The following is a 26,368-nucleotide window of genomic DNA, read 5'->3' as shown; positions in this document are numbered from 1 at the left end:
TCTCTCGTTGCTAGTCGCTCTTGCTCTTTACTATTTTTGTTTTTTGTGAGTATAAGGCTATATATATACATTCCCTAAGATTGGAATTGAGAGGTCAGGGAGGAAGGTTGAGAGGGGAGCGAGTGAATGATTGATGTTAGCAAACACTCCCCCTTCCTTGGGTAGATCATACCTTTTGGAATGAGGTCGTCACCTTTTGAAACCAATTGTTCCAAGTTGTTATGGGTGAAGGTTTTAACCAATAGTTTTCGACCGCCCTATGCGTTTCATCTAGTTGCAAGGGTGGTAAGGTACTCTCCCATGATTTTATTTGCAACGTTGTTGTAGGTGGTGAACTTACCCCGGGAGGTGCAAACTCTTTCGTGCTTGTATGGATATGTACAGTGGTAGGTGGAGGTTGTGTCGAAGCTTCTATTTGCGTATAGGAACTACATGAAGAGCAAGAAGCTTCATTTGATTTCCCTGTTCCTGAGCTAGGTGAAACAAATCGTTCTTTCTTTGGTACCCAAACTAGCTCTAGATCGGGTGTGTAACATTCCATGATTTTTTCTTTTCCGCGATTTTCAATTTGTTTTGGAGCCACAGGATTGGGTTTACATGGGCCAGGTGACAGGTAAGAGTACACTTTACGTTTGGGGACCCAGATTTGATCATTCCTTCATAGTATCCTTGGGCTTCCAATAGTCGTTTAGGAATCCAACGCAACGTTTCTTTACATTTCTTGGAGTGAGTGGGACGGTTCTTACTAGGTTTCCGTTTTTTTGCATCAACCATGCTCATTACAGAGGCTTTAGGGACCCACTTGTATGTTTTCTGTGTTATATTAGGATGGTTCTTGTGTGTCTCAAGCTTTCTTTCAACTACATCAGTTGAAGCTCTAGAGAGTTGGGCTATGGGGACGTATGGTTCAACCTCCTGGACATGCAATGTCTTGGGTTTTATTTCCTTAGGCAATATCTCAGGGACTATGGCTTGAGTGGTAGGACTAAGAGTTGGTTTTTGCGTTGTAACACCCCCAGTCCCCCAATCAATAGTGCATTTGGTGGCTATCATCCACGTGCGGCCTAGGTTTATATTACCCTCCATAGTTCCAGTAGGCATGAACAAAAAGTCTTGAGCTACAATCCCATTGTCATAACTGATAGAAGTGTGCCAGATTCCAAAAACCGTAGTTTTTTTCTTGTTGACACCCTTGACTTGGATAATACTCTCAGATAGAGGTGGCTTCCCTAACTGACACCACACCCCATAGGATAGCAGATTATATTTAGCACCCGTGTCCAATAAGGCGTTATATAGCACTTTTCCATAGGCACTATTTAACTCAATAGGGTATCGTAGAGGTGTGTCAGAGTCCAACCCATCCTCTTCGATTTCCACGTGGAATGTATTTGTGACTCCAAGGTTAGCCTCTCGTTTTTGTCTTATACGTTGTTGTCGCTCCTTAGCCTCAACTTGAGCTTGTATCTTGTTTAACTCGGTTTGTGCTTTGGCGGCCTTTTTTGATGAATGGCCCGTAGTTCTTCTTGGCTTAAAGGATCATAATATCTTTTGAATTTACTCCCATTGAGGAATCCAATGGTTTCAACTCCATCAAGAGTTTCCACACGAAGGGTACCTTGTGGGGTAATTTCACATACTCTATATGGTCCTTTACCAGCATATTTCAACTTTTTCTTCTCCTTACGTACTCCATACATAAGGACTTTATCACCAACTTTGATGTCCTTGTCCTTCACATGGCGATTAAACCACTTCTTTCTCCTATCCTTTTCCACAAGCAAGCATTTTGCACAGCCAAGTCTCTCTTCGTCTAGTTTTTCTAAGATATACAAACGCTCGGTTAAGGGGTTACCATTCCATCCTTCTTGCGAAGCTACCCTAAGACTAGGAATGACAAACTCCCAAGGCATAACCGCTTCTTGGCCGTATACCATTTTGAATGGCGTACAATTAATAGCCACTTTATAAGCAGTAAGATAAGCCCATAGAGCAGATGTCAACTTCAAATCCCAATCAGTGCGATGAGCTTCTACCGTCTTGGTTAAAATAGAGATTAGAGTCTTGTTGGTGCTCTCGGCTTGTCCATTAGCTTGCGGGTAATAAGGTGTAGACTTATGGTGGGATATCATAAAGGTCATGGTAAGCTCTCTTATTACCTCATTTATAAAATGGGTACCATTATCACTAACAATTTCAAAAGGGCAACCAAATCTTGTGATAATGTTCTCAAAAAGAAACTTAGCTATTGTCCTCGCGTCAGCTTTTTGTGAAGCCTTAGCTTCAGCCCACTTTGTTACATAGTCCGTAGCAACTAGAATATATCGAGATTGAGTGTTGCGAGCTGCGGGACTAATTGGACCTACAAAGTCTAAGCCCCATTTTTCAAATGGTTGGGTTACTTTAATAGGATGTAAGGGCATTCTGTCTTTGCGCTGTGTGGTCTTGTAACGTTGGCACTCATCACACCCTTTTGTAAAAAGTGATGCATCCTTAAATAAAGTTGGCCACCAATAGCCTGATTGCAGCACCTTTCTAGCAGTCAGGTCTCCTGAAAAATGTCCTCCTGCTACGCCCATATGTGCTTCTTGCAAGATATACAAATATTCATCCTCGCGGGCACAACGCCTAAGAATATCATCCTTGCCTAATCTATACAGAGTTCCGGCAATCAAACAATAGGGTTCACATTCTTTTACTAGCCTTCGAGCGATATCCTTACGAAGTTCCTTGGGTGGAAAACCATTAACTAAAAAGTTAACAATGTTCTCACTCCATTCAGGCATAGTCTCAACTATGAATAGGGAAGTATCGGGTAATTCATCATCAACTCCTGTAGGGGCTTCACGATTGGGTATGCGAGACAAATGATCAGCCATGACGTGCCTTATACCGGGTCTCACTACAATCGTGAAATCAAACTCCAGAAGAATTAACAACCATCGTGTGATTCTTCCTGTGGAGCATGGCTTGTTTACCAGATACAGCAACGCTTGATGGTCCACATAAAATACAAACTTGTTTGCCAGAAGGTAGTAGCGAAATTTCTTTACTGCATAAACCATTGCCAAACCTTCTCGCTCTGTAGTGGTGTAGTTCCTTTCAGCATCGTTCAATTGACGGCTTGCAAAGCTAATGGGATAATCCAATTTATGTTCTCCTGGTTGAGTGAGAACACACCTAATAGCAAAGTTTGATGCATCAATATGCACATGGAAAATGACATCCCAGTTAGGTGTCCTTAAAATCGGAGCACTTGCTAGTGTTTTCTTCAATTGTTCATAGGCCTGGTCACACTCTTCAGTCCATTTAAATTCAATGAGAAGCTTGTACAAAGGACGTGCTATCTCAGCGAAAAATAAAATAAACCGTCGATAATAAACCCACGTGTCCCATGAACCTTTGAACTCCCTTGTAATTGGTTGGTGGTGGTAACTCTAGAATCACTTTAATTTTGCTCTCATCGGTTGAGATACCATTCTTGGATACTATATGCCCTAAAATAACTCCATGCTTGACCCAAAATTGGCATTTGAAAGGGTTCAATGAGATACGATATAACCTACACTTTTCAAACACCTTCCGCAAACATGATAGATGTTCTTTCCAAGAAGAGTAAACACAAAGGTCGTCTAAGAAAGCTTCACAAAACTCTCTTAAATATTCTTTAAAAGCAGTGTTTATTAATCGTTGGAATGTAGCAGGGGCATTTGTTAAGCCAAAAGCCATCACACGAAATGCAAACACGCCAAATTCTGTGATGAAGGCAGTTTTAGCTTGGTCCTCTAGCGCTATCGTGATTTGGTTGTAGCCTGAGTACCCATCTAGAAAGCTATAAGCTTCCTTGCCTGCAACTCTTTCGAGTACATGTTCGGAATATGGTAGGGGGTAATGGTCTCTTCTAGTAGCTGCATTAACTTTTTTGAGGTCCACGCACACCCTGAGTTTCCCATTCTTTTTTGGCACGATAACTATTGGAGACACCCATTCAGAGTGTTCAATAGGATATATGAACCCACATTTGATAAGCTTTTCTAGTTCTTCTTGAATGATCTTTGTGTACTTAGGATTCATCGGGTAGGGTCTTTGTTGTACGGGCTTCGCAGTGCTAATCATAGGGATTGTATGTTGGACCACAGAAGGTGGAACCTCTTTCATATCATGGTATGTCCAAGCGAATACGTCCTTGAATTCCTTGAGAAGCTCTTTGAGGACCGCCTCTTCAACTTCTGTGAGGTCTTGGGCAATAAAAACAGGTTTTGATTCTTCACCGGGGTCAGCTAATTCTATTTCCTTAACTATTGCCGGACCATCATAGATTCCATTATTCCCATCGATAGGTATTCTTTGGGCTTTTGTGTACACAACCTTTGCTTCCCCTGTGGTGTAAGATTTGAAATGTTCCGGTGCAGGATGCAAGTCTGTGGATTCTGGTTGTGCTTTGGTTTGTGCTTCCATTTCTGCTTTCTTGTGTTGTCGAGCTAACTCTTAGTTTTGACGCCTCCTTGCAGTGCGGCTCAACTTTGGCTTGTCTTGATCTCTAATTGGGCTATGTCATGGGGTCGTGGTCTACACCACATAACATTTTGGAGATATTCACCTCAATTGTCTACCAATTTTCGATGAGCATCACATGCCCCTATATAACTGAGCCATTCTGCTGAGGATCTCTTCTTTTTTATCCTAGCACGTACATTGGCTCGATATCGACGCCTCTTAAGGTTTTTATTTTTCTTATTTGAGACCTGCTTTTGATTTGCATTTAGATCTGGCTCACTAAAGGAGTCCTCGTTGGTGTCCTCTTCACTCTCGGGGGAGCTATCATCGGTTGATGTGCTCAGTCCTTCCGAATGTTTTGACTCTGAACTTGCTCCACTCTCTAATTCATGAGTTTCAGAATCCGTTTCACTCTGGGAGTCAGTGTCCAAGTCGTGTTGGTCAAAGTCTTCTATTGAGCTATCGGTGTCATTGTCAGATTGGTCCACAATTGCCTTGCTCTTAAAAGATGCATGTATGGCACTTATCATGTTCAGAGGTGCAATTTGTGGTACCTCTTCCCCCTCTGGTGTGACCCAAGTGGTTCCTCTATTTCCCCAGGTATCTATGGTTGCAGCTAGGTGTACCCAGTCTACGTTGTCTGATTCGGTCATACCCGGTAACACATCCATGTAAGGAGAATCTTGGCCAATGTCTGTATCCTTCTTACAAGTGTAACAATATTGTAGTGGGGCCGAGTGAACTGTGGTGTCAGAGCGATGATCAATAATGGTTTTACTCCCTAAGGGGTGTACCTTACCAGTCACCAAATCCACTCTAAGGACAGAGTCTTGGAATTGCAAATAGACATGATTTTTAGACCAATCATGAACCATTTGTGCTTCCCTCATGAATGGTCGTCCTAAAATCATTTCATATGACATAAGGTGTTTAGAGAAATCCATTACAATGAACGTATGTCGTACCTTGTGTCCTAGAACTTTGATCTTAAGATCCTTGATCATCCCCATAGGTTTGGCTATGGTAGCATTTGCCATCTTTACCACAATGTTAGTAACACTGAGGCGGGGTTTTCCCATGGATTCCCAACAATCTATTGTAAGGATGCTAACTCCCGCACCACCATCAAGAATTCCCTTTATAGTTAATCCCTTGGTAGTGATGGGTAAGGTCGCATTAGACTCGTCGCCTTCAAAATACTGCCATAATTCGTTAATGGGTACCTCGATCACGGACTCGTGTCCATCTAAGTCAAGTGATTGCACATGATTTTCCTCATCAATCATAATCGAGTCAGGCCTATTTGGTTGCGCAAACTGCGGTAATCCCGTTCGTAGCTCTCCGTTAAGGAATGCTCGAAGTGCAAGGAATAACTCAGGATCTCCATACAGCTTTGCTATGATCGTGGTTCGGACCTCAAAAGACATGAAGTCCACCAGTTTGGCAACATTCATTGGCATTTTGCAGGGTGTAGGTCCTTGACTAGGAATTGGTGAGGATGGAATCTCATATTCCTCAATGGGATCAGGTATTCCTTCGTTAAACATCCTTTCCAACAAGAAGGGTGTTTGCTCACTTTCTGATGTCCCGTCCTCACTCCCTTCTTGGATGATACTAGATATGGCTAACGGTCTATGGTTCATGTGGGGTGGATGAACTTGCGTGGGAAACACTGTGTCATGAATTTTGACATGCATGGGTTCTGGTTCTAGTTTCCTTTGAGTCTCCTCCACTAAACCTCTTAGATGTTTCACCTGCTCAATCTCGTCTACTGGGTTTGGGTACGTCCCAATCTTCTTTTTACGATTCTTCCCTTTTTGCCCCTGCGGTTTATCTTGGGGGTCTTGGATTGGATTTGGAAACACTTGTGGTGTTTTCAGAGGCTCTTTATGGTTTTCTCTTACTTGGTTTTCATTCGGTTCCATGTTACGGTTTTCTTGGTCGGTCTTTCTTTTTGTGGTATTGGTTCTAGTCTCCATTGTCTCGATTGAATCTGAATCATCCTCGAGGTCATTCATATACACGGGGTCATCTCCTGTTCCTATGTTTGTTTTGGAACTTGGCTTTGAATTTCCCGTATTCTGCGACCTCTTCCTTCGTGTCTTCTTTTTCTTTGCTTGGATAACTGACGCGGTATCTCTCTCTTCGAGGATATGGCCTGGCCCTTGAAGCATGGACCGTGTAATCGCATAAGCGGGTGCGACGGGTGGTATTGGCGATGTCACACTAGCAATTTCGACCAAATTTAGGGGTGTGATTTTAGGCGCATTTGGGTTATAGGGGCATTGGGCAATCAAGTGATCTATGCCACAATGATTACATGTGAGTATTGGCATTGCAGACGTGCTCCATTGATTCATTTGCATCTGTGCAGCATTCTTTTGTAGCCTAATAGGGCACTCCGCTGCCCGATGTGGTCCACCACACTCGTAGCATTGAAGAGGTGGCCTCCTAGCCTGGGTGTTGATATTTTGACCTCTGGATGCGAGAGCAGCAGCTTGATAAACCGGCTTGACTTGCCCCCAACAATCTTCCATGTAGTATATCGGACACTCTTCCAATGTATCAAGTCCGTAGGCAATACTAGTGTCTATTTCCTCCTCACAGCCATCTGCATAAGCATTAGATGGCTCGCAACCCACTTGGTTCATAGGGGCGACTCTTGGACGCGGGGGTTGCGGTCCTAGCACAGGAGGTGGTAGCAGTGTAGCTTGTACAACATTTTGAGATCTAGGGACCATGTGTTGCGGTAGTTGCTCAACAAGTGGAGCAGGCATCAATACAGGAGCTCGAGGTGCATCCGTCCAGGCTACAGGTGGTCTATTTGCCATAATACGTTTGATCATTAAACAATCCTTAGCTTGGTGACCATACCTACCACATGCGTTGCAAGTTCCATTAAATTTTACTCTAAACGTAGGGCACTCACTAGTGCTATGTGGACCTAAGCAAATGGAACACCATTGTTGCTCCCTTCTTGGATACATGTGACTATTTTGAGGGGGCCGATTATCCTTAAGAGACTCTTGGATTGCCTTGGTGAGGTCTGTCAAGAATGTCTCAAATACCTTTGGCTCATTGGCAATGGGCTTTGCAGTCATGGGTTCATACTCAATGGCTTGTGAGCTAGTGGATCTCGTGTCAGTAGACACCCTCATGCCTGCTATCATCAAGTTGTCCTCTAATTGGATTGCATTGGTAGTGACATCTTCCCAGGTTGTGATACCTCTAATCACTAGTCCATTATAGATTCCTTCATTCCTCAACCCTCGAATGAATCGATCAAGCAGTTGGTTATTGTTGAAGCACTCATTTACAGGGCAGCGAGAGTTTAAGTGCTTTAGATGACTAATGAAGTCCCTTACTGACTCTCCTTCCTTACGTTCGGCCTTCTGTAGCTGAGATGCTACACCCCAAAGCACACCTTCTCGTATGTACTCCTTTAGAAACAACCTTCGAAGGGTAGGGTAGATTGTTTTCTCGTCCACCCTTAGGGTTCTATACCAATCTCCAGCCTTCCCACTTAATGTCAAGCTTAAGGCATTGCACTTATGTAGTTCGTTGCGTTCCCCTAAGGAATCACATACTTGTTCAAACACTTCAATGTGTTTTCTAGCATCTTCGTCCCCATTGAATTTTTGCGTGAGTTTGGCAATTTGTACTGCCTTACTTCTAGGCTCTCTATCAGATGCATGACGCATATTTTCTGCGATAGATCGACCTATGGTTTGAGCAAACGCTGCCAAGTCACCTATGTGAGGAGGCAGGGCCGGTGGAGGTACTCTTGGAATCATATGTGGGAGAGGGACGGGTACCGGTCTTGGCATATGTGTGGATGATGCAGGATATGGAACATAACCGGGCATAGGTCCACTCGGATAAGGGCTAGGGAGCGGCACTCGAGGAGCATAAACAAGTGGTACAATTGGAGGTGTGGGGGCCATGTGTGCATAAGGGGCTAGAGGCACATACGGTCGAGGCCCCATATTAGGTACGACGACACTAGGTAGTGGCACTGCGCTAACCATAGATGTCATCGGTACATTCTCTGTCAGGCTTATCGCTGGAGTGAGCACTGTGTTTTCCTTAATAGAGGGTTGAGCCAAGTTAGGGAAGCTAAAGTTGTCGCTCGGAGGCTCAGATTGCATAGAGACCCCAGGTGAAACGACGTAAGATGGGTCCATGGGGCTCATTAGAGGAGTCTCCATTTGTGATAGAGTAGGCTGTTGAGCCTTGCTCGTATCCAGAAATCTCATGGGGTCAGTTGAGAGTATATTTACCCCTCGGTTTTGCCTTTCTGATTGAATAATGCCATGCATAACATTACAGATCATTTTCTGTTGATCTTCGATGCTCGTGGCACTAGAGGTGGATTGTACAATCTCTATCTATCCTACATGGTAGGCGTGGCCAAAGTGTAGATCCATCAACACCTCAATGTGGAGGTCGTATGTCCAATGATCATTAATGAACAATGCTTCTAGAGTCGACGTGTTAACGGTTTCTTGTGAGGTAGAAGCAATGTTGCTCCCCGTGGTTTTACTTGTCACCAACGGTACTCTAGAGGGAACTTCTGAAGGAGGCAGCTCAACAGGGCCTTCTTGGTAAGAAGTTGGCAGGATATCCACATGGACACTCTTTGGGGGTGTGGGGTCCACGTGCGATGTGAAAGGAGAGTTCACTTCCCCACCCCCTTTGTGTGCTTCATTTGCATCAGGTTCCGAGCGAGTAGTTCTACCTAATGTTTCCATGAAACGGCTAAACATACTAGTACTAGGCTGTGGAGCTTCGGGAGGTGCATGGCCTTCTCTCTCAGTGTTTTGGGTAGGGTATGCTTCCATGATTTCTGAGTCGGAGGAGGAATCACTAGCGGCTATTTTAGGGTCTTGGGTGGTGCTACCTTGTGTCCCCGCTGAGGGTCTAGAGCCTATCGTGGATGGGTAATGGGTGTCTGTATGAACAGAGGCACCCTCAATATGCTCGTGTTCTAGCACCCGCCCAGAGCGTAAGTGCATGTGCTTTTGATACCCTAAGGTGTCAAAAAGCTGCTCTAGGAGGCCTTGTGACTAGTTTTTAGCGTGTTTTTGGTTTGTTTTTTTGCTAGATTTTTTAGAGCGTGTCGTGGAATGGGCCGTGTGATAGCTCGAAACGAGCGTATCAGTCAGAGGGTCGTGCCGTGCTTTACAGCCCTCCGTTTGGTCACTCTATGTCCTCGGAATCCCTAAAACTGTCAATTTCCAATAGGTAACTAGGCCCAAACTAGAAAGTCTAAGGGTGCAAGTGGGAAGAGAAGGGAGGAGAGTGGAGGACTTGTCCCACATGCTCTCATTGTCTCTTGAGGGAGTAGGGTATATATATAAGAGTGAGTCTAGTATATATCATAAGACTGAGGATTGAGGCCTGGGCCTGGGCTTGGGCTTGGGCTTGGGCTTCCCGATCCCAATCTATCTTTTATACAGACCAACCCGTACGTTTTTATAACTCACGTTTTTTATTTTCAAAAATTTAACCTCTCACTCACTCGCGTTTTTATTTTTCGGATTTTTTTTTCACAAATTTTTTTTTTTCGATTTTTTTTTGAGATATTATTTGGTACGCGTTTTGGTGCGCGTTGACCTCACCTACCTATTTACTGTCCCACCTACCTACTGACCTACTAATCAGTGGTTCACCTAATTACTAACCTACTTAATTAACTAACTGTGCGTCTAACTGTGCACAAACCAGAAAACACAGAAAACACAGAAATTGCAGAAATTGAAACTTGACAGAACTTTGCAGTGAAAACACAGAAAATGAAAAAAAACACAGGAAATGCTAATTGTGTGACTAATGCTAACTGTGTGTAAACAGAAAAACAGAATTTTGCTGGCTGTCTAACTAATACTAAATGTACGCAACAGAAAAACAGAAAATGCAAACTGTGCGCAATAGAAAAACAGAATTAACAACTTGCAGAAAAAATACGCCTTCCTCTCCCTCTTCTTTCCTACTGCAAACCACTCATACAAGAAGCACAAAGTGCCTCTTGGGCTTAGTGCAGGGCTATTCCCCGGCAGCGGCGCCAAAAATGTGCGCTCCTTGCCGCACTGTCGAAGCAAGGGACTTGCCGATACACCGTGTACGAGCCGTAGACGGTTCCAAGCACACAACTAGTTTAAGTAGTAAGCTCAAAGAGTGCAATGGTGTGTCACTCACCGCCTTATGCTCCTGCCGTAGAGGATTCCTCGCCGCGAAGAAGAGGGAGACGCCGCTACGCCGCACTCAACCGCCTCGCCGCAGTCGTGCCGCCGCAACGCTCGATCGCACACACACTCTCACACTCTCTCTCTCTCTCTCTCACACACACACACGCACACACACAAGGAGATGGTGAAGGAGAAGGTGGAGATGGAGCAAGAGCAGCTTCTATTGCACAATGAGAGAATAACTCAATTTTAGGTTTAATTGGCTTTTATGTGGGCTCACCCCATTCACACTTGGGCGCCCATGCTTAGCCAACTAACCCTAGCATGTTCGTGTTAGAGTGCGCCTCTCATCGGCGATCACTCTACCTTTCCCTATTGGACCGACAAGCTCGGTGCCTGACTCTACTTAAATAAATAATACGGTTACAGTGTCCGTCGTAGGCGATAGGGTGTCCGTGAGCCACGAGGGTTAACATTACTCCACAAAGGTAGAGTATGTGTGCCAAAGGACACAGACAACCAACAGTACCAAGCTAATAAGGCAGAGCACCTCAAGGTAGGTGGCCTTTTACATCCTTTAGACATTCCACAAGGTAAGTGGGAGAGTATCTCTATTGGTTTTGTAGTAGGACTACCTACTACAAATCATGGCCATGATGCCATATGGGTAATTGTAGATCGTCTCACCAAGATGGGTCGATTCATTCCCACTAAGACTACGGTTAAGACACCGAAATTAGCACGGCTATTTGTAGAGCATATATATAAACTCTACGGTCTTCAAGCTAGTATTATTAGTGACATAGATCAAAAGTTTGATAATCACTTCTGGAGAGCCGTGTTCCAAAAGTTGGAAGCTAAACTTAATCTAAGTACGGCTAATCATCCAGAAACAGATGGTCAAACAGATAGATTTAATCAAGTGCTAGAGGATATGCTACAAACTTACGTTAGCAAGAAGCAAACCTATTGGGAAGACTACTTACCTATATTGGAATTTGCTTATAATAGTTCAAAGCATGTGACTACAGGGTTTAGTCCATTTATGCTTTTGTATGGATTTCAACCTAGATCACCCGTTACGGTGGGGTTGGCTAAGGAGAAGATACAACAAGCAAATGATTTTCTCCAAGACCATTGTGACATGCTTCAAGTTGCTCGACAGAATGTTAAGCAAGCTCAAGATCGATATAAGAAGTACGTAGATGAACATCATCGTCTTGCTACTTTCAAAGAAGGAGACAAGGTTTTCCTCAAAATTCTGGAGCATTCAGAAAGTCTGAAGACGGGAAAAGTTGCTAAACTTTCACCACTCTATTGTGGACCGTTTACCATTCTCAAACGTACAGGTCAAGTGGCCTATAAGTTAACTCTTCTAGAGCACTCACGAGTTCATCCTATTTTTCATGTTAGCCGTTTACAAAAACAGCTAGGAAAAAATGATAATGTCATTGACACATGTGTGTTAGTTGACCTTATCGAACCGCCAAGCATCCCTCATGGGCCCGAAATTTTTTTGGATTCTCATGAGGTTCGCACCAGACATCATGTCAGACGACAGGTGTTGGTAAAATGGCTAGATAGACCCGCCGAATGTTCTACATGGGAGAATGTCTTTGCACTTAAGAAACATTTTTCTACATTCGTTTTCAAGGATGAAAACGATTCTCCAAGGGGGGGTAATGTAAGGACATGGGTCCTACGGGCAAGGCCACCGGCACGGCCGGACAGTGTGTATGCTAGGGGGAGGCTATAAGATAGAACGATTGGGTGGAGACTAGCACACACATTATGACCACCCTTTTATCTATCTTCGTGTAGTATCTTGCCGCATGGAGTTGATCAAACAAATCATCCACACTCGAGGTAGAGGATACTTGCTCTTGATGGTTATGGCATTCAATCCACGATAGTGATAATCTACGCACATGCGCATAGTACCATATTTCCTTCTTACGAAGAGAATTGGTGATGCCCAAGGCGAAGTCCTAGGTCTAATGAAACCACGAGCGAGGTAGTTAGCCAACTAACTCTCAACCTCCTTGGCTTCTTTAGCACTCATACGATAAGGTGGTTTACTCACCGGTTAGGTGCCTGGCAACACATCTATGCCATGTGCACATCACGTGTAGGGGGTAAACCAAGCGGTAAATCACTTGAGAATACATCACTATACTCCTTGAGTAAGTGGGTCAGATTTTGCTGTGCAAAAGGAGAAAGTAAACTAGAGTTATGCTGGGATGGAGAATCTTGTAATTCCTGTAATGTCTGTTCTCATAGTTGCACATTGCTCTATAGAATTAAAATTGAGAGCACTTCTCTCATTAGATTTGTTAACACTTTGCTTATCATTCAAATTCATTGCAATTTTCATACAATTACTAGAATTCAGCGCACTTTGCTCTTGAGTATTCACAAGACTTGGAGACAAGTAGTAACACAGAAAGACTTCATTTATTAAATTTGGTTTCTGCAAAATAGAAAGGTCGGATGTACATATAAGAGGTGCAGATGGTATTATTTCTCACCAAGCAAAAGCACACGTTTACCATTGGCCATAAAGGATAAAGACTTGTGTTCATAACTAGTGTGCAATGTGTTTCCTAAACCATGCATCCACTCCCATTCTACAACTACAACAGCACGGTCCATGTTCATAACTTGGAAGTCAAGGGTCATTGTATGATCTTGAACAATAAGCTCAACACTTTGAACTACCATGTCCAATACTTATTTATCATTGCCAGACATCTGCTCGACCACATACTTGTGAGAGCAGGGAGTCTGTGTAAGCTTCAATTTCTTGACTACCTTATAGCTCATGAAGTTATGAGTTGCATCATCATCCACTAAAATACAAACACATTGTCCGTTAATAGTGCCATGCATGCAAATCAAATCATGGGGGCCAAAGTTGGGCTTCCACATTGAAGTAGACACACAACACTTGTGCTTTTCTTCCTTATGAAGAATATCTACAGCACAATATTTAGGAGATGAATCTAATGTGAGGCATTGCACCATGTGCATGGCCTTTTCTTTGCCTACAAAAGAGGAAAATCTTTCTTGTTATGTTGGTCCGAAGGACATTTAAAACACAAATTGTGTTTCTTTGCACGCTCAAAATCAGTAGTGCTGAGAGACCCACGTGGAGTATCTCATGATTGTTTAGGATTCTTAGCCTCTGGTGGGCGTGGAGAGGTAGATTGTCTCTTATTCTTCTTGGAACGTGGTGGAGATCTACCTTGCCATTGGCTCTTAGCCACATTGCTCTTAGAAAAAGTGTTCTTAGAGTAGTGAACGTTTTCTTTCCTCTCTTGGTCATCATCATATCTTTGGGCATGACTGATGGCTTCTTCCAAAGTTTTTGGATGTTGGGTCTTGACATGAAGACGATAGACCCCTATTAAAACCCTGTATCTTTTGGAATTCATTTAGACCTTCTAGATTTAATATAGTTTCTCGATACTTCGAAAGGTACTGTGTGAAAGAGAGGCTAGACATGCGGCATGCATCCCATGCTAACCATTTCTTATCTTCTTCATTGGAGTCTAAAAACTCTTTGGAGAAAGAAGCTTGAAACGTAGCCCAAGATGGAGGATGAACCTCTATATGAAATGTCATCCACCACTTATAGGCCTTGCGTTTAAGAGATAAAATTGTTTCCACAACCCTCTTTATATCCAGGATGTGTTTCAATCTATGAATATCACTCCATTTGTGTAAGAACGTATTGACTGCATCCTTGTTGCGATCACGCTCTTCCCCGTCGGGGAAGAAACTTAGGAATGGTGATATTCTTAAGTAATCCATTGCTACCTTTTGCATCTTTTGAAGCACTTGTCTCTTCGACTCCTTGAGTCATGCGAGCTTGGTACCCTTGAATCTACCACTTGTGGCTCCTTGAGCTGTCTTTGAATTCATAAATTTCACAAGTAATTCCGTAAGATGGTAACATTTGCATTGAGTGCAGAGAGGTTGCGTTCAAGTACGCTTTGGCGATTTTCCAAAGTCTTGAAAGCAGCCCGTTTTAGGGCAAAACTACTCCCCTATTCATGCTCGCAAGCACGACACAGACAACATACTTCTCATCCGATGACACGACTAACCTGTAGGTGCACGTAGGCAATCTCGTTAGCTTGTCAGGCTGAGACCAATCTACACATACGCACTTTCATGATGCATCAATCATCACTAACCCTGGTAGAATGCAACCCACTTTATCCCTAAACTCTCACAACACCGTTTACAACTCCAATGAACTCGGAATCGCATCAAACTTACTAGGAACCATCCTCTCAATAGGATATACTTACCTATACGTCTAATCTCACCAGATTTGAACCCTAATTATCTCGATCACAGTCGCGATAGACTCACAGGTCATAATCCAAAATGGGCGAAACCTAAGTCTATGAATATCTATGTGTAGCTAATCTCTTTCTCATTCCATAGAGCACTTGATTGTTGAAAACAGACACTGTTTGTGTTACTTACAAGCAAAACAAGCTCGATGAAGGATCGATCGCGAACAGCTCGAAAATATGAATGCGTGGCGTGGGCGCGTAGCTCTCGGAGAGATGTTGAGCCAGCAGAGGATCACACCCACATTTTTGCTCACACTCATCATTTTTGTAACCATTGATTGTAATAAATGTCTTTCCGACATTGATTTTGAATTGAGCCATTCATTAAGTAACGGGACTCAATTGAGTTTCCAGCTTGTAATCCCGAAGTAATTTCACTTGCTGATGTAATTAGTTAGAGATGTTCTCACCTCCAAGGCTGAGGTATATAAGCCAAAGTTTTTGTAACCTAAGGAGATTCAGATTATTAATCAAAGTGAGTTTTTGGAGCGCCGTGACTGTGTCTGAGAGAGAGAGAGAGAGAGAGAGAGAGAGAGAGAGAGAGAGAGAGAGAGAGAGAGAGAGAGAGAGAGAGAGAGAGAGAGAGAGAGTCTTATCTACTTGCTACGCGAGCTACGGAGCCGCCATTGGAGAAGCGACACCGCCATTGTGTTAGCAACGGCGAGAGCTATGCACAGATACCAAGAGTGCGCACTATCGGCTTCTATGGGTGGTAAGTTCCTACGAGCTTCGGTGTGAGTTTTCTTCCAACTCGTGTGTCGGAATGGAGCGTGCAGCATATCTATAGAACCACAACGAGTAGAGCTACGCATTAGTACCATCGGGGTCAAGTTTCGGTCACCTGTATTTTTCGGCCTGTCTTCATACGCGTTTACCGCACGGAGTGGTTATAGGTTGATTTTGCAGTTCAAGTCTTTAGGGTGTTGTTCTTACCTAGTGTATAGACTTTCCCTTGAGTTTGAGATCGATTCAATGATTCTAGATCCTGTTTCGTATAGCATTCGTTCGTAGTACGGATTTCATTCACTTGCGTATTTTAGAACTTAGATTTGATTTCCTTAGTAGTGATTGTCATTAGAAGGTCGAGTAGGTGATTTGACACCCACCTAGTTGTTTCCATGTGCCTGCGGGTCAAGCTCCGTCCTCGTCTGACAAATTCTGTTGTTGGTTGAGTTCTCGCTATTTAGCTTCCGCTAGCGGCGTAACCGCCTTAACATTTGGCGCCGCTGCCGGGGACGAGAGCCCTAAGTAGGTGACCTTAGACTTATCCTACGAGGTGAGTCGTATAAATTACTTTGTATACTTTAGTTAGAAAAGATCTAGGAGTGGTGGACTCCGAAGATCTCGAGAGATACTAGGAAGTGGGGTATTCCTGGGTCTTCCGTGTTGACATTATTTTTAGTTTAGCTTAGATTTGTTTGTTATTTTGTTGGTGTTGAGTAGTTGTTGATAGAAGAAGAATTTGCTAGTCCGTGAGTGGCAGTGGATCTCTTTAAAATCACAATTACCAAACCCATTTTATGATTAGGAATAGCTTAGGTAGGACTTCATTTGATACTGATCTAGAGCTAGCAATCATTGGAGTATTTGCTTGATATGGTTGATTGCATGTTAGATCACTAAACCGTCGAGTTAGTAGTGAAACTTGCAATCAACAAAAGTCAGAGAAATTTTCTGTGTATCTGAGAGCTGCTGAGCACCTGAGAAAGCTTTAGGAAGGATTCTGTGCCAAAAAACTAGAGATCTGCAACTTTAGACATCATACGCGTATGATGTCTAAATGACCAAACAGAGACCAAAACAGAAAATTTGACTTTACCAAAGTGTTCAAAAGGGGGGTTATACCCTAATTTCAACTTAAAACAAGAGCATTAACACTCAAAGAAACCCAAAAAGACAAGTCGGAGTCCAAGAAACGCAAAGAATAGGAAATTTTGGATTCAGATCTTGTTTTTACATTCAAACCTGACAAAAACACTTGAAACTCAATTATAAACATTGGAGAAGGCTTAAAACCAAGAATAGTCAAAATCTGGGACAAAAGACATCATACGCGTATAATGTCTTTTGGCACATCCACTGCTTAATTTTGATATCTGACCTGACAAGATTGTTACAAACACTGTAGAAAGCATAAACATCAAGTCTTGGACCCAAATTGAGGAAAAAGACATCATACGCGTATGATGTCTTTGACCTAATTTTGGACATATTTTGATACTTTGCCAACACAGATCCATTGTAATAGCTGTCTAGAGGTTATATTTCAAGTTTCATCTCATTTGGATCACAATTGAACCGAAAAACAAGTCAAAAGCGGAAAATTGCCAAGAAAAGCCTAAATTAGCCATAACTTGCTCAAACAGAGTTCAAACTGAATTTTGTGAGTGGAAAGAGCATAAGGGGGCTACTGAGAGTGAGCATAACCAAAATAGTCCAAATCTGTGAAAAAAGACATCATACGCGTATAATGTCGTTTTTAGCATAACTGCAACAAAATTCTCACTTGATGAAACAAAAGTTGTCCAACTGACAAGATTAAACAATCGACCAAGTATCAATCAGTTTGGATCAATTCTGACCACAAAAACTTGGGGAAAACAAATTGCCGAGACGGAAAAGTTAAAGTCCTTTAGGGGAATTGATGAATTTGAGATCGGGCAGGAATCTCCAGAATAACCGACCAAAACAAGGGGAACAAGCAAGTGTCATATCAACCGAGGGAAGTGTAAACCAAAGTTGGGTGCAACCATTAGAGCCGATCTTTGAAGGAAGTGTTTCTGATACTTCTTCGGAGAGATCTTACGAGATTTTCACCGAACACTTGGAACACTTGAACCTGAACAACAGAGAAAATATGGCAGTAGGATCATCAAACCCTTCCGCCACAATGAAGCTATTGTTCATAAAATATCACTACGACAATGAGCAAGGTGCCAAGATCTACAAAGATGGAATGGACCGCTATTGTGTAAAGATAGAAGAGAGACCTAGTGAGTTCAAGGACTTAGTGCCTGTGAGCTATAGCGGAGATAGATATCTAGATGACGAGGGTACCATGTACTTGGTAGTCCTAAACCCTAACATTGTGGACAAGTGGGGATTGATGGGCACCAAAGCCAAAGTAGATGAAGAACTGGAGGAGAAAGCACCAATAATGAACTTACCTGATGCGAGGTTAAGAAGAGAGAATGAAACTACAAGGATCAACACTGATAACATCTATGTGGGGCTATAAAAATATAATAATGGGGAGCAAGATCTCTATTATAGATGTGAAGAACCCTACACCGGAGAGTTGACAGACCAAAAAAGACTTTATGTCTTTACCTACACAGAGGGATCGGAAGTGAAAATTGCTGCTTACGACAAGTATGGGAGGCAATACTCAACAATGGGCAAGAAAGAATTAGAAGGATATATATACTTTGGGGGACCACTACATCAATATTATGTCACTTCTAGCTCACAAAGACCAGCACCAACAAATGGAGTGCAAAACCCAATGACGACAGGAGGACAAAGAACTCAGGTTGCTGACTCTTTCAGTCAACCTCAGTACTCGAAGCCCGGACCAATGGGATCATTACATTCCAGAGAGTCAATGGATACGAATCGAGGTAGTGCAGTTCCAATCCCCACATATACCACTCCAGGTCCAAGGTTCGAAGCGGAACCATCACATTTACCTCCTAGTACTAGATTCAGGGCACGGGAACCGACAAGGGTAACCCATGAAGTCCATGATGCTAGAGAAAGCTTTAGCCGGGACACAGGAGCAATGAGATTGGTAGCAGACCATAGACATATGAGACCATCTCAAGTAGCGAAGTGTATGCCAAAGAAGTATGGTGGTTCAGGAGATCCATATGCACATGTGTCACTCTTTAAGCAAGTCTTAAGAGCTGAGCAGATAACAGATTTCCATACACAATACGAGGGATTTGGTCTTACTCTGGAAGGTACGGCATTGACATGGTTTCAACCAGTGAACATAGGGGGATTCCATGACATTGACCATTTGCTAAGAGAGTTTGCTGAGGAATTCTCAAAACGAGAGATTAAGCACAATACGGTCTCCCAAATATATGCTTTTAAACAGAGAGAACACGAAAAAGTGAAGGAAGCTTCACTTCGCTTCAAACAATACATTGAGAGATGTCCAGTACGTGAACGACCACAAGATGACAGACTATCTGTTCTCTTTATTGAGGGACTGAGAAACGACACTCTCAAGAAGGACTTGCACTTGAAAGCTTGTACAAGTTTCGAGCAAGTAACGAGAGAGGCATTGTACTTAGTGGATAACTGTACGGTTTATGGAGAGGTGTCAGCGGATACAGATTTTGCATCCAGTAGCTCCTCCTCCGTAGCGAGCGAGACTACCACTAAAAAGAATGTTCAAACAACAACCATGCCAAATGTAGAGCAAATGATAGAAGATGCTCTAAAAGGGATGGCACCATACCAAAAACCATTGCCAAAACCGCTGAAATGGTGTGCTATTGAGCAAAAATGGACAAATCATCCAATAGAGGAGTGCTATTACAACAAAGGGTATGTAAGGGAGCGTCAATATGCACCTCCTGCTCAATTAGCACCACCTCAAGTACATCCAGTACCTCGATACCCAACGGGAAATGTACCAGGACCTATGGGGATAGAAAGACCGCAACCGGTATTGGGACAACAACCACCTTTACCAGGAGCAAGACCTGTGGGCATTAGATATGCACCAACCTTAGAGAATCAGGAAGAACAAGCCCTAGTTCCTGTTCAAGCCTATTATGAAGAATCTGGTGCACACATGTCTCCAACTGTGTATTACCCACCAGAAGAACCCAAACAACCAGAACCATGGGGCATGATTGGGAATGTTGGAATACCAATAGTTACAAGTGCTTCTGATGAAGAGAGATACAATTTGGACGCAAGAACATTGATGTTCATAGCTCATGGAGGGTTAACAGGACAAAGACCATCCTATCCACAAAGGACGAATCAAATGGGACCAAGACCAGCACTAGGACCCTGTTACAAGTGTGGAGGTGACCATCTGATGAATGTTTGTCCACATACGGAAATCATTAGAATTAACGCTTATTGCACTGAGTGTGGGGTTACTCACTTCATTGAGGATTGTTCAAAGAATCCAAACAAAGTGCAAAAGACCAGATTGAATATGCTAGAAACTATTCCTACCAGTAGTGGGTCTGAAAATGAAACTCTGATACCAACGCAAGTTGTTACTAGAGCTCAAGCTAAGAAAACCACTAGAGAACCTGAGAATGGAAAGTTAGCGACTGAAATGGTTAGTCAAGGACCGCGGAGTCCGAAAAACACATGGAAAGCTAGAAAAGCACGCATGAAGTTGAGAAAAGAACGTGAAGACGCTATTTTAGCTGAGGAACTAAAGCGAACGAGAGATAGATTAGAAAAACTTGAGAGTCAAAACGGGAAACGAGAGATGAGCCCGGAAAGAACAAAACAAAAGTGTATCAAAGAAACAACGAGCTTAAGCTCAGGGGGATCAGTGCTAGTCGACAAAGTACACGAACCATTGGACGCCCTGATGAAAGCTTACGAAGCTAGGTTAAAGAACAACCAAACACAAGAACAGAGGTGGATGACATACCCAAACGCGGAATTGGAAAAGCAGAGACTTGAAATGTGCCAGAGAATGATCGAGACTGCACAAGCCTTATTAGAACCACCAAAAGAAACAATGAATTGTGGAACGGAAAACCCAATTCAGCAAGAGACTATCGTTTCACGGGTAGCTGAAAAGACTCCCAGTGCACAAAAGCCTGAAAATACACACAAGGATGATCGCATAGTATTGAACACAACCGATCAGGAAATAGAGAGTTTTCATCCGGTCATACAGAGGTCTTACGGAAGAGATGAGGATTACAATGAATTTTGAAAACAAGTGAGAGAGACAAACTTTGCAAACAAGCTAAGTTGCCAAGCTAATCAGACAAATTGGGAAAAGGACATCAGGAATCCTCCCATAGTGGAATTTGAGGCAGGATCTCAAGTGGACTTGGATCTGCAATCTTACTGGGGAGATGGGGGCTCTGTTAGAACAATGGAGAGCAAACCTCACTCACTGAAAACCTTACCTTCATACTTAGGAGAGTATGAAGAAAAATCCGAGATTAGAGCACTTCCCTCACGAAGAATTTCATCACAAAAAGTCATGGACTCGCAAGGATTGATAGAGATCTTGTCAACACCAGTGACATGCACTATCACTCTAGCTGAGCTTTTGAGGCTAAGACCACATATGTGGACCACTGTAGGAAATTGCTTGGAGAAATTCGGGATAAAAGACCCAACATCGAGACTGAAAGAGGGTATACAAGAGCTGAGCAAACCACAAAAGAATGCTAAGCCTGTACCCTTAAACAAGGTCGGAGAGTATTGCGAAGGTGAAGAGGGGAATACAACCTTACCAGTTGAATTCCAAGGAGTAAACACGATGGCAATACTAGACAGCGGAGCTGGGGTAGCCATTGCTACAAAAGAAATCTGGAAAAAATGGGGAAAACCAGCAATAAGGAAGACTAAGTTGAAACTCCAATTAGCAGATGGACACATGGAGAAACCTATGGGGTTATTAGAGAAAGTTGTAGTGACTTCTTGCGGCATTGAATACGAACATACTTTTGCTATTGTCGATTTTGGCAAGGAGAATAACTATGATATCATACTGGGAAGACCATTCATGAGACATTTGAAAATGGTCCAGGATTGGGGCTATGGCTACATCACATATACCTGAGAAATATAGAAACCACTACACGTGTGAACCTGAAAGGACCATAGTACAAGATGTGAACCGAACACCGGTAGAGGAGTTTGATTCAGCTACTTTTTGGCGGGATCCGAATTTCCAGCTTGGTTAGGTAAACCCAAGGAGTTATGGATGTGTGGAGCTTCGAAATGTGGAAGTCTGAAACGAGAAGAATATGTTTTAGAAAGGGCTATCGAAGACGAAGCTTATATAGGAGAACCCTTTCCAGAGGACACGCTTGAACCATTAGAATGGACACACATTCTAGCAACCCTAGATGTTTGTGCAATTCCGGATGGTCCCACAACGAAATTTTGCGACAAGGACGGGTACGACGTGGTTCCGTACTTCATGTTGAGAACTGTACTCGAAAAAGAAACTGAAAAGAACGATACACTGGAAAAGGAAGAGGAGGTGTTTCACGACATTCCCGATCATCCAGAGTGGGGAAATGAAGCAGACAACGAGTCAACGGACAATTCAAGCGGAAACGAAGAAACTATAATGGATGTCCGATTTTATGATTTTCCGAACCAAACTAAACAACGCCAGAAACGCTATAGAGCAAAGAAAAAAACAAAGGGGGTTAGAACCAATCCGATGCATAGAATAAGAGGAAAAAATCAATTCCTAATGCTAGTAAAGGCAGAAGATTGTGTTAAGGACAAGATTTGTGGAAGAATGAGAGGCAATGATCAAAAGAGCTTACGAAAAGACAAAAGAAGCTCAAGAAATCAAGTTCAAAGGAATGAAACGAAAACTGAAACAAAAAAATAAAAAAAGAACAAGCGCAACAGAGAACACACGGAGTCCAAGTTAGAACGTAGAAACAAGTACAGAGAGCTCAAGAAAACTCTGAAAGAAGTCTGGATGACAGAATTTGAGAGTGGAGAGGACGAAAACGCCAAAATCAAGGAAAACATGGATGTTCCCTCTCACTATAGGAAATTCACAATAGAGGATAGGAAGGTGGTATTAACCCCACCTATTCGAGAGAGAAAGGAGAACGAATCTTATGACGGACCGGAGGATGCAAAAAAAGTTGATTTAGCAGCTCCAGGTGAGCCACCTAGACCGGTGTACATAGCCACAGATTTGTCTCCAGGCGAGGAAGAGAGACTTTTGAGTCTTCTCAGAGAGTATAGGGATGTGTTTGCATGGTCTTATAAGGACTTAAAGGGAGTTGACCCATCGATATGCCAACACACAATCCCCCTAAAACAAGACGCAAAGCCTAGTAGACAGAGACCATACACATATAATGATACGTTTGCTAAGCGAATCAAAGAAGAGATAGATAAGCTAATGGAAGCTGAATTCATATACGAGATTGAACACACCGATTGGGTATCTCCGATTGTGGTAGTACCCAAGAAGAACGGAAAACTCCGAGTGTGTGTCAACTTAAAGAAAGTGAATGCTGCAACAATCAGGGACAATTATCCCCTGCCGATAACTGATCATGTTCTAGAGCGTGTATCAGGGAAAACAACATACTCCTTTCTTGATGGTTTTTCAGGATATAACCAGCTAGCCATAGCACTGGAAGATCAACATAAAACAGCTTTTGCAACGGAGTGGGGAATTTATGCTTATCGGGTTATGCCTTTTGGTCTAACCAATGCTCCCGCAACCTTCCAGAGGCTGATGACGCATGCTTTCAAAGAATACTTAAGGTTGTTTCTAGAAATATACATGGATGACTTATGTGTACATTCTCTTCTGAGAGATGAGCATCTAGAACACCTAAGAAAAGTATTTGAGAAATGTAGGACATATCGCATTTGTCTCAATCCTGAGAAATGTGTGTTTATGGTCCGACAGGGCAGAATTCTGGGACATATTGTCTCACAAAACGGAATATCCACGGATTTAGAGAAGATAAAAGTTATAGTGGATATGCCTAGACCAACCAATGCGAAACAAGTACAGAGCTTTATGGGACATTGCGGATATTATAGACGATTCATTTACATGTACGCTATAATAGGCCAACCACTTTACAGGCTAATAGTGAACTTTGAATGGACAGAGGAGTGTGAGGAATCATTCAAGAAATTGAAAGAGGCACTCATTACTGCTCCAGTCTTGAAATCACCAGATTGGGAGAAGATATTCCATGTGCATATAGATGCTTCGGCATATGCAATAGGATGCATTCTGGCTCAGCCAGAAGAAGGAAACATGGATTTTCCTATCTGTTACGCCAGTCGACAGCTCAACAATGCAGAGAAGAATTACACCACAACAGAGCGAGAAGGATTAGGAATGATATATGCTGTGAAGAAATTTCGGCATTATCTTCTAGCCAACAAGTTTGTGTTTTTTACGGATCACCAAGCCTTGCTCTACCTAGTGAATAAACCATGCAATACCGGGAGAATAGTGAGATGGTTCATTATCTTACTGGAATTCGACTTCACGGTAGTAGTAAAGAAGGAAAAACACATCTTAGAGCTGATCATCTTTCGCGATTGACGAATGGAGAAGACCCTATAGGAGTAGATGACGACATGCCAGACGCGTACTTGTTCAACATAGAAATGATACCGAAGTGGTCTCAAAATGTCGTTAACCTATTAACCTATGGAGGAGAGTTCGATAGAAGAGAATACAACCAGAAACATATTGCTATTCAGCAATCCAAGAATCTTCAATTGGTTGCAGGAAGGTTGTATCAATTGGGAAATGATCATGTTTTACGACTATGCATCAATCCTGAGGAATATAATATATATCTGCGCGAAGCACATGTTCAGGAATGTGCATTTCATTGTTCAAGAAGGAACACATATAGGAATTTGTTACAATTGGGAGTCTATTGGCCAGGAATGAAAGAAAGCGTACATGAATATGTCACTGTATGTATTGTATGTTCATCAAAACCGCCAGCAGAGTATTCGACATTATATCAGATAATGATCGCTCCGGAATGGAGTCAGTATATTGTTGAATATCTCACAAATAGAACTTTCCCAGAAGGAACGTCAAAAGCTCGTCAGAAATCTGTAGAGACAGAAGCTAGAGATTACGCTTTAATAGGAGATCAACTCTATAAGAGAGGTAAAGACAACCAGCTTAGGATTTGCGCATCAGAGTCTGAGTATGTGATAATCCTAGAGCAAGCTCATGGAGGAGTAGGTGGAGGCCATTTCTCAGGTGATAAGACAGCAAAACTTGTCTTAGCCGCAGGAATATGGTGGCCAACATTACATATGGACGCTGAGGAATACGTTAAACGGTGCGATGACTGTCAGCGGACCAAAGTACCACTTAAAAGAGATGATATGCCGCTTAGACCAATGATGGGGGCAAGAGCTTTTGCAAAATGGGGGATTGATTATGTCGGACCCATTTCACCTCCTGCATATAAGACTCATGCACAATACATCGTTGTGGCTACAGACTATCTAACAAAGTGGGTCGAAGCAAAGGCAACTCAAAAAGCAGATGCCAGGACCACGGCACAATTTCTATATGAATACGTCTTTGTACGATATGGATTGCCAATAGAAATTGTGAGTGATCGAGGCACACATTTTATAAATGAAGTGATAGAGATCCTTCTAGATGAATTCATGGTAATCCATAGGAAATCAGCCCCGTATCATCCACAAGCAAACGGACAAGCTGAAGCAACAAACAAAACCATATGCACGGTCCTCACGAAGATTGTATCTGAGTCGAGAACTGACTGGGACCAGAAGTTGCATTCAACATTATGGGCATATAGGGTAGCATATAAAACATCAATAGGAACGACCCCATATAACATGGTTTTTGGGCTAAATGCTATCTTACCAATAGAATTCTTGATTTCAACCTTAAGGGTGGCTAAGGATCTAGAGTGGACAGGGGACGAGCTTTCTGATAGAATAGATGACCTGGAAAAGCTAGATGAGCTTCGCCTAAAAGCAGTAGCTTCTATCTACGCTCAAAAAAGGCGACAAAAAGAATTTTTTGATAAGCATGTGCGGACTAAAGAGTTTAAGGTTGGGGACTATGTCCTAGTTTACACTCTGAAACAGCATGCTAAGAAGCTTTAAAAGCGAGGGATGGGACCTCTGGTGATTAAAGATCTATCACCAAGTGGAGCCGTCAAGCTTGCTACATTAGACGGAGAAGAAATGCCCAATTGGATTAGTGGATGCAGAGTGAAAAGGTATCTTTTGCCGCTAACCCAAGACATGCTTCTCAAAATACATCAAGAAAAGCTGCGTGTCCAGAAAAAGAAAAAGATTGTGGAAGAAGCGCAAGCCGAGGCGAAGGAAAGAATGGAGAAAAGAAGACTACTGCGTCAGAAACAGCGCAATGAAGGAGCAATACGAATAAACACAGTCAGTATAACAGAAATGGATAATGACAAAGAAGAACCCATCATTGAATGCAAAGTAGGAACCAACCAAATCAAAGCCAGAGCACTATTGGATTCAGGAGCTCAAGCTAACCTACTTTCACTCAGTTTCTATAGACAATTGACAAATGACACTAAACTACAAACTGCCAAGCAAGAGTTA

Source organism: Adiantum capillus-veneris, chromosome 8, assembly GCF_014529385.1.
Source record: "Adiantum capillus-veneris isolate H3 chromosome 8, ASM1452938v2, whole genome shotgun sequence".
NCBI lineage: Eukaryota > Viridiplantae > Streptophyta > Polypodiopsida > Polypodiales > Pteridaceae > Adiantum > Adiantum capillus-veneris.
The sequence above is the reverse complement of the archived record's forward strand: the minus strand, read 5'-3'. Positions refer to the sequence as shown.